Genomic DNA, 9,450 nt, shown 5'->3' with positions numbered 1-9,450 from the left:
ATGACGCACGCCCGGCCGGCGTGGCGAACGATTCCAGCAGAGCCTGAACGTCTGCTCCTCCAGAGTCAAATCGCTGATGGCGAGCCTCTGCTGTAAGGTGATATAAGCTAAAACATGGCGTGGGGTGCCTCCATCTCTCTCGTCCTCCGGACCTCGGAACACTCTCGCCACCTCCTGCGTGAATATCTGCAACTGTGCCGCTAGATAATAAAGCTCGAAATCCGGGACCGCAAGGCCACCCTCGTCCTTCGGGCGGATAAGCGTGGTTAATGCGATTCTGCGCCTGCCCGTGCCCCAGAGAAACGATGTCAGTAGCGACTTCAGTTGTCGGAAGACGGATCAGGGTATCCACACAGGAAGCGTGCAGTAGTAATATAGAAGGCGCGGCAAAGCGATCATTTTTAATAAAGAGATTCGGCCGGTTACCGACAGCGAGAGGGTGGCCCACAAAGACATGCTTCCCTTCAGTGCTTGCATGCAGCGGCCCACATTGCCACTCCAGCATATCCGCTGCCGTGTGATATATGTACACCCCTAGGTATTTTAAACAGGTGGGCTACCAATTGAGCAGTGGGCGGTTGGCGGGAGGCACCTCTCCCTGTTGCAGAGGGAATAAGCAGGTCTTAGACCAATTAACCTTCAGACCAGATAGCCTACCAAAAAGCGAGAGAAGTCTCTCTGCGCCCTCCAGAGCTACCCCCGCATTCTCAAGGAACAACAGGAGGTCATCTGTGTACAACGAGATAAACTGTGGGCCCCCTCTGCTGACTATGCCCCCATAATGTTTTCCCGTCCTGGTCTCAGCTGCAAGGGGGACAGGGAGCAACCCAGTCTAGTACCGCGGCCCACCGGATATTGATGCGATATGAGGGAACCCACCCGCACCCTCGCCACCGCCGATTTGTACAGCACTCTCGTCCAATGGATGTAACCGTCGCCAAGGCCAAAGCGCTGCATGAATTTGTACAGGTACTCCCACTCCAAACTATCGAACGCTTTCTCTAGATCTATTGATAGTACCAGGGGTGTTTGTACTCCCGGCAGTGGCTCACCCAACAGGCGTATAAGTCTCTGGATATTTATTGTAGTATTGCGCGTGGGGATTAATCCAGATTGGTCACTGTGGACCAGACCAGGCATGTCCTGCAATAATCTGGCCGCCAGTATGGTACTTAGGGTTTTGTAGCCCGTGGTCAGCATAGATAGTGGTCGATAGGAAGCAGGGCTGTGGCTGACTAGTGCTTCGCACATGGACTGGGGCAATTGGCCATTTGTCCTGGCCTCGTTATACACCGTTTGGAGTCGCGGAGCCAGCAGTTCTAAGTACTTGCTGCAAAATTCTATGGGCAAGCCATCCAAGCCCAGAGTTTTGTTACGGGCCAACTTTTCACTGCACTCCTATTCTCTCCCAAGTCAATGTCTCTACCCAGGGTGTCCGCCTGTTCCTGGTCTAGTTGTGGCAACTGTAGCCCCTCAAGGAAGGTGTTAATATCGCACTCCCGTCCCTCTAATGCGCTCCTATAAAGAGTCTCATAGTATATTTGGAAGCTGTTCAGTATCTCCTTCTGAGTGCAAAGTGTGCGTCCTCCCTCCCCCTCTGGTTCCAAAATCGGGGGGCTGTGCTTGGCAGGGTTAGCCAACCATGCTAGCAGTGTTCCAGCCTTGTCCCCTTCAGCGTGTGCTCTCAGCAGGTAGGCCTTGTGATCGAAGCTATGGAGGCGCTCCACCCAGCCTTCCACTGCTTCCCTACCCGCACTAACAACATCCTGGAGCTCAGGGTGGCTCGGATGTGCTACCTCTGCATCTCGCAGTTTCCTCTCCGCCTTGTCAAGGTCATCTAATAGGATTTTACACGCACCAGCGCATTTCCCTATACACTGTCCTCGAACAACCACCTTGAAGGCGTTTCATTCCATCGCCCTGGATGCTGTGGTGCCCTCATTCTCGGCAAAATAATGAATAATCCCCTCTTCAAGTGCCGCTCGAAACAGTGGGTCGTCTAATGTTTCAGGTCACAGTTCCCATGTAGGGACCCGCGAAACTTCCGTCATCCAGTCCAGCGTCAGCAGCATGGGGTTAGGGTCAGACAACGTACGGGCAAGGTGCTCGGTGCGCGCCACAGCTGATAGCACTAGTGGGGAGCACAATATCGCATCTAGTCGGACATGGAGGTCGTGCAAGCTAGAGTAATACGAAAAGTCCCTTGCAGTTGGGTGTTGCGCGCGCAAAGCGTCTGCCAAGCCCCACCTCTCCTGCCAGTCGAGTCTGCTCTTCACAAGTCGGTTCACTGGGGAGTCTCTTAGCGGTGGTTGGGATCTGTCCAATGCAGCGTCCATCACCGAGTTAAAGTCCCCTCCTATCATGATAGGGCCCGCTAAGTAGTTTGCAAGTGCTCCAGAAAGTCTCGTCAGGTAAGGCAACTGGTCAATGTTGGGCACGTACAGGCTGCATAAAGCTATGGCCCGTCCCCTAAGTTTGCCCTCAACAGCCACATACCTGCCTTCAGGATCTATTATGTGCCTGATCACCTGGAAAGGAGTACCCGCCCTGATCCAGATCAGCACCCCCCTTGTGAATGCAGAGTACGTGGTATTAAACAATTGCCCTCTCCACCGGCGCTGCAGCGCAATACCCTCTTGTTTCGTTAGATTTGTTTCCTGCAGGAGCGCTATATGGACCCCCCTACGAACCAGGTAAGCGTGAACCTTATGCCTTCTCGCCATAGTATGCAGCCCCATCACATTCCAGGTTATACATCTCAATGTACCAGAATTAGCCATAGTCCCATAGTAACTGAAACAGTGTGGTACAGTTCCGCGCCCCAGCGTAAGTGGTGGTGCCCTCCCAATAGTACTTCAAGTCAACTTTCCCCCTCTCCTTGCAGTCCCCACCCCGAACCGAACCAAATGAACTCCATCGATGAGCTTCCCCAACTACCCTCAGCTCCCTCCCCCCAGAACAGGACCCAATTGCACAGTATCAGCTCCCATCCAAACTCAGAAGATACAACCCATCTTCCCGTCTATTCAACAGTAGCCACTGCGGGAGCCTTACGGGCTGGTAGGGCGTAGTTCGACCCCGAAGGCGGCTATCACAGTCCCATCCCCCCGCCCCACAATCCCCTCATGAACACATGCTGAAATACACTCCGTTTTGCTATCTGTTTCTGCATCGTTAGGCACAAGCCCCCCCCCAGTTACCACAGGTGTCCTCCTCAGTCAGCTTCCATGTCAGGCTTCCACAATTTCCTCTGACGTCTGTGGCGTCACTATCGGGCCCTTAGCGCCAGTAGCATCTGACTGGTCCGTTTCCGAACCCGTGGCGTAGTCCTTCGAGTCAGTACCCTGGCGTGATTGGGTGGCAGTAGTCCCTGAGAGGTCCACCACTGTCTGCAGTGCCGCTTTCCTCTCCTCAGCCGTTTGAGAGCCCGTGGGTTTTCTGGACCCTTGTCGGTGCTTGCGGATCCTCTGCGATTTCCGCACCGGGAGCCGGTGTTTGTCCTCTTCCTCTCTAAATTTCGCTCCATCCGTTCCAGCTTTGTAAGTTTCCCACTATGCCCAAGCATCCGCCGATGTGGGGAAAAAGAACGTCTTGTCATCTACCACCACTCTGAGCTTGGCCTGGGAAGAGTAGAGAGTATTGTATGCCCTCGGCTCTCAGTTCACACTTAATGGACAAGAAGGAAGCACGCAGTTTCTGGGTCTCAAAAGTATAGTCAGGGAACAGCGTCCCTCTGCTATTGTCCACTTGAAATGGGCCCGCGTCCCTGGCCCTCTGAAGCAGCAAGTCTCTGTCCTTGTAGTGCAACAACTTAACTACTACTGGTCGGGGCGGCTTACCCGGTCTAGGAGGCCTAGCCGGGACTCGGTGCGCTCTCTCAAGTGTGAAGAAAGGTGAGAGGCTCTCTGGCGCCACTTCCGATCGGAACCAATTATCTAAATACCCAACCATGTCCTCACCTTCCAAAAGTAAGACTGATGATCACATCTTGGCAGCTATTGCCACAACAGAGAAGGGAGGTAATTACCCTAGGGGTTTCCCTTCGAAATACTCTTATCATTTAAGTCCTGATAAAGTTCCTTATGTGAGAATTAACGGCGTTGGTCACCGGTTGATTCCCAACGCAGACCGCAGACAGGCTTTGATTACAGCAGCCCACACCGGGATGGCTTTGGCGCATGCTGGCGTGTCAGCCACTGCATCTCTTCTCCAGCAATGATATTGGTGGTGGGGTTTGTACAAACAGACACATGAATTTGTCCTTCAATGAGGCATTTGTCAGCAAATTCTTCTTCTGCTGCACGCCCGCCCCAAACTCCATTGTACATATCTAATAAACCACTTGCGTGTGTTTATTTAGATCACTGCGGTCCTTTCTCCTCTGATAATGCGTATAAGGACATATTAGTAGCAGTTGACTCTTGCACGTACTTTGTCTGGGTGTGGCCTCAAAGGAGCGCTGATTCTAGAACTGTTGTAAGGGATTTGCGTGTCTTTGTGGGAAATTTTGTGTATGGTACCTTCCATTCGGACCAGGGTCCAGCGTTCGCCTCTAAGGTGTACAAGGATGCCATGGCTTCACTGGGGGGTCCAGGTCAAATTTTCGTCTCCATACTGGCCTGAGGGTAATAGTGTTGTGGAGCGAATGAGCCGTGACTTAGAGCAATCCTTGACAGCGAAAGTATTAGGTGCTGGCAGAGACTGGCTACCCCATCTCAATAGCGTTCAACGTGCACTAAATAATCTCCCTAGAAGATCTCTGGGTGGGCGGACCCCATACGAAATGCTCTTTGGCATCAAGATGTTTGTTCCGGAACTTGATGGTTTAGACATGGCGTCGGGAGCCGCATCCTTTGACGTAGATGAACATTCTAATGTTTTGTAGAACCTACAAAAGACCAGAGACATCCTTGCAAAGGAACACTTGCCGTCCACATCTGAAGCTGCGTTGCAGATTCCGGCAGTCCGCTGGATACCCCAAGTTGGAGAACTGGTCCGAGAGAAGATCGATAACAAGAAAGAATTTGGTCCTTCCTATCGAGCTCCAGTTGCTGTGCTTGGTGTGCAGGGTACAAGAACAGTCATTTTACATCCTCTTCCTGGGCGAAAGGGTAACAGGTACATTTCCATTGACAATGTCAAACCACACAGGGTGGCCGATCCTCTATAGTATGGCGCCTGAGGTTTCGTGTCCTGCAATGGTGCGACACTCTGTTTTGTCCCCGGATCCTGCCATCGGGCCTGATGTTGTCGTTGAAATGAGTCCACTTCTGAATCCTTTATTGAATATACCTGCTGGTGATCCTTTAATGACACTGAATATACTTACCCCACTGACTTGTCTATGCCTGATTTGGAGACCCGTGTGGCTAATCAATCCCGTTTTTCATTCGACACTTGCTCTTCCACATCTAAGTCCCCTTCTAAAGTTTCGATATTTGCTACCTGGTTTAAAAACATTTTTCAATTGCCCCCTGGACTTACATTTGGCTGGAACTTTTGGCAATTTTTTGTTCATGTCCATCGGATTTGAGGTGTATTTTTTTCGTTTGATCAATGGACACTACGTTCAAGAAAGAACTTCAATTAGAGTGATTGATTGAACTTTGGCTCTGTAGCAGGGTTTCCGTTCTCCCACAGAACTGTGCATAGAGATCTAGAACCTGGGTGAGTTAGGGTGACCCAAAACTCACCTTTGTTTCAGAAATCCCCTTACCAAGCTAGCTACAGTGTCTCATCGGTAGTAATTACTTCCCAATGACTTAGACAATCCAGAACATGAACTTAGGATACCTCAGGTATCGTGGAACACATGAACACTCTTTCGTTATATGATCATTACAAACCGAAACTGGGAGGCAAAGAACACATGTGCAAGTTTGAAATGTTTATTTTTCAACATTCTCAAACGCAGTATCTTGTATAATATCAACATACATATTATAAAAATCAGAGTTAGCAGCATAGTCACTAATCCATAATAAGCAAAAGGTGATAGCATGTTATGATGCAAAAATCTATAGAATTCTGTATCACCTATATTTCGCGCACCCTATTCAGTATATTATATTATATCTAAGAAGGTCTCGTTTGGGTTCTAGCAGGGCGGGCCCATACCTCTAATTCTCAGTAGGAGTAGATCACATCAACAGCTACCAGCTCTCTGCATGCGAAGCATCAAGTGTGTTCATTCATTCCCTGTAACTATCTTAAACCCGCGTAGAGCCCAATGTTGGCAGCAACATTATTTGTGTTATGTCTAATGTGGTGCGAGGATCAGGCCTTCAGCAACCTTGTGTTAGGCTATTCTTAGAGTGTGCAGTTCTCGGTGTGCAGACAGTTGTACCAAGTGTACCAAGCACGACTGATACCAGAGCAATAACATATTATTCTCAAATTAATCACATCTTTCGTCTAGGTTGAAAGCTACAATAACAATTAGGTGTCGTGTGCAAACTGAAGCTGAAAGAAAATATGGCGTTTAAACATTTAATAAGCTCATGCTAACTTAACACAATATATAGAAACGTAGTAACCATATGACACCCCCCAATGATCCAAGGACGGTTAAAAAAGGGAGAAAATAAAAGCCAATACTCTATGAAAGGCAAAACATGAAAGCAGAGTTCAATGATATTGAGCCAAGCTAAATGTATGTAAATGTATATAAGTTTTTAATAACAAAAATATGTATGAATGCCTATAGTGGCCACACAAAAATATAAAAAGTCGAACTTAAGGCCTACTCCCAGTTCATAGGCCTAGAACATATGAAAGTCGAATGTTCGTATTAAAAAAGGCACCATTCAGAATTACTAAAAAGTCACGTGCCATAATAATGAAAGTCTTCAAAGTCACTCATGGGTTGAATGAATATGCAAAATAGGTAGCCACAGCTTCCAACATGAAATCACTGTCATCATCCGAAAACAGTTCAGCCATCCAATTAAGCAATGGGAAAGAACATACGTGCTCCTCCAACACCGATTCCTCTAGCAACATCAGAGGACAACTCAGTGGGTTCTTGAGAACGCTATGTGCCAGAAAGTCATGCGCCGCTGCGAATATGTCCCACTGACCCATTAGTCCATGCATCGCTGCCAAAGCCATAACCCTTTCGCCAGAACAAACCAACTCGTGAGCAACTACGGGGCTCATCAGCTGATCAAAATCGACGTCAGGAGAAGTCGGTAAGCAGAGACACAAATCAATGGCCCAGTCGGAATCACAGCTCAGGCAATGAAACACAGGCTGGACACATGTGAAATAGGAAAATCGAAACGATAATCTAAACGCTGTGCTTTAAGTCGCAAGCGGTAAGAAGCCATAGTATTCAAGCATCCGGTTGCGAAACTGCAACAGTAGGGGCTGAGCGTTTCCTTGCGCAGGATGGGCATCCATGTTTTATAAAGCAAAATATCACCAGAACTCCTGCAGCCAAAGCCAGCAAAACAGGGAATCCGCCAAACAGGCTTGCGAATATAGAATGAAAAACCGCAGGGATAATACCAGATACTTTTTCAAACGTAGTCACGAGACCACTGCTAACCAATTTAAAAAAATGTTCTAGGCCAGTCGTGGAGGAGGCATTGAAGATCTGATGAACCAGCTCGCAGAAATGAAACGGCAAATCAGTATTTAAAAGTGCCTGCACCTCTGTGCGTGTGTTAGCTATGTGAAGGACATAAGTTTCTCGGGCTGAACTCAGGGCCACTTCTTTCTGAGACAATAGTGCTCTTATTCGGCTCAAACCATTGAACTTCGCTCCCAAGGTTGGTATTCGGGGCCAAATAGAAACATCTGCACTCCCATGCGTGGGTGGATATAATACGTTCTTGCAACACACCACGCGTTCTGATACAGTAACCACATAGGCGATACCGACCATTAATCCACAACACATTTCGTTATTCAAAAGTAAATAACTACCGTTTGACAATAAAGTGAACGTGGGAACTATTGCAGGAACCGGCGTGCCTTTCAAAACACAGGCTAAGTTAGGCTTGTCCTGATTACAAGAACCATGCAACTGGATGTGTCTGCATATTAGTGAGCGGTCAGGCGACTGTGTACATTCCTCACCATTCAGATTCACTTCATTTCCCTCCTTAAGACATCTATATGTGTACGGTAAGGACCATGTCTCATGGAGGAAAGCACTTCCTAATGGTTCATATCGCCCTATAGCAATATATCGCATACAATTTGTAAATCTATACATAGCAAAAGGCAAGGTAATAATACCATGGATAAGCCATGCAGCAGCAGTAACCTCAGCCACAGAGAAAGGCAAAGATTCTAATTTTTCAATGTGTAACATAGAAAATGATGCATCTCGCATGGAAAGCATACGCTGCTTGTCAGTCAAATTAAACGGGGCAAATAATGATGAGACGTTCATATAACTCCAAGGCACTCGACCAGACTTCAGAGTCTGTAGTGTCCAGGCAAACTGCATAACAGAACGCAATTGATTTTGACCATGATATAATACTGACATTTCATCATGCACAATGTCAACAACAGAAGAAACAATATTGTTTAATGTATAAATCCGGGAAGAAAGCGTGTTAATACTGTTATCGACCACTGCAAGTACCTTTTCCAAATTTGCTTGGTCAATTGCCCTTAGGCGCTTAGCAGCCTCAATTTGTGACACTTTCCAAATTTAATTGTAAACAGCATAAATCCACCGTTTAGATCTACCCTTAGCCGGGCCTCTTATGAAATCATTCAGATCCACATTTTCAGTTAATTGAGATAGATGTAGCTTAACTGCAGCTAATGTGGAATGTTGCAACCAATTCTGACACAGTTTCCCCACAGAGTAAGTGGTGACAGTATAATCAGTTTCAAAACGGGGATCTGGTCGTACTTGTGTGAACCCTTCAGCTAACCCCAGGAATCGACGTTGGCAAGAATCAGAACTCTTTTGCCACAACAGCCAACCTTTTGGATCCAAACTGGATATGTTAAAGGACGAATTGTGTAACAGAGACTGTATCTCATTAATAGACAAATCTGAAAAATTACCCCATCCTGAATATTCTTCCAATTCGGGGATAATTGGTGTATTTAATTTTTTAGAAGTAGCCAATCCAAAGCATGTTGTTTGGGAAACAGTAGAATTTAGAAACAACATGTGATTCGGGATGAGACATGCACGGTGCAAAGCCTCAGTGCCTTGTACCTGCCAATCTTTGGTACCCCAAACCGATTTAAGGTCAATTATTCCATTCCAGAACTCGTAGCCATCTAAAGCCAATCTGTCTAGAAAGGACTTCGAATACAGCAACTTTGTATCGGTAAGTCTAACTTTGGACCTGGACTTTTCTGTCATTCTGAAATAAAAGGACTCAGGATTTGATTGATTGAAGTCTGTAAAATATTTGTATTTTTTCAGAAATGTACTGGAGCTCCCAATTAAAGGAGCAGGGCAGTGTTCCCATT

This window comes from Lissotriton vulgaris, chromosome 7 (genome assembly GCF_964263255.1).
Source record: "Lissotriton vulgaris chromosome 7, aLisVul1.2, whole genome shotgun sequence".
Taxonomy (NCBI): domain Eukaryota; kingdom Metazoa; phylum Chordata; class Amphibia; order Caudata; family Salamandridae; genus Lissotriton; species Lissotriton vulgaris.
This window is presented reverse-complemented; position numbering follows the sequence as displayed.